Source organism: Otolemur garnettii, unplaced genomic scaffold (assembly GCF_000181295.1).
Source record: "Otolemur garnettii isolate 467f Iridium unplaced genomic scaffold, OtoGar3 scaffold00087, whole genome shotgun sequence".
Taxonomy (NCBI): Eukaryota; Metazoa; Chordata; class Mammalia; order Primates; family Galagidae; genus Otolemur; species Otolemur garnettii.
This window is the reverse complement of record NW_003852482.1, coordinates 8,577,776-8,578,073: the sequence shown is the minus strand read 5'-3', so window position 1 is coordinate 8,578,073 and position 298 is coordinate 8,577,776.

The following is a 298-nucleotide window of genomic DNA, read 5'->3' as shown; positions in this document are numbered from 1 at the left end:
CTTCTATAACTAGCTAGAACCTTTCTGGCTGTAGTGTCCTAGCCATAGAATGAGATAGGACCATTGCTTCGCCTGCCCAAAGAGGGACAGACATTTCAGGAAGAGAAGGGATAAGGCCAGAAAATAGATCAAGCACAGAAATTGGTATTTTGGGTGATATCTGGTGGCCTTGTTGAGAATAATTTTGGTGGCATAGTGGGGGCAAAAGCCAGCCTGCAGAAGGTAAAAGAAAGAAAGGAGAAAGCAGAGAAATTGGGAGGCATAGGAAGCAGATGTGAGTGTAACAATTACATATTTA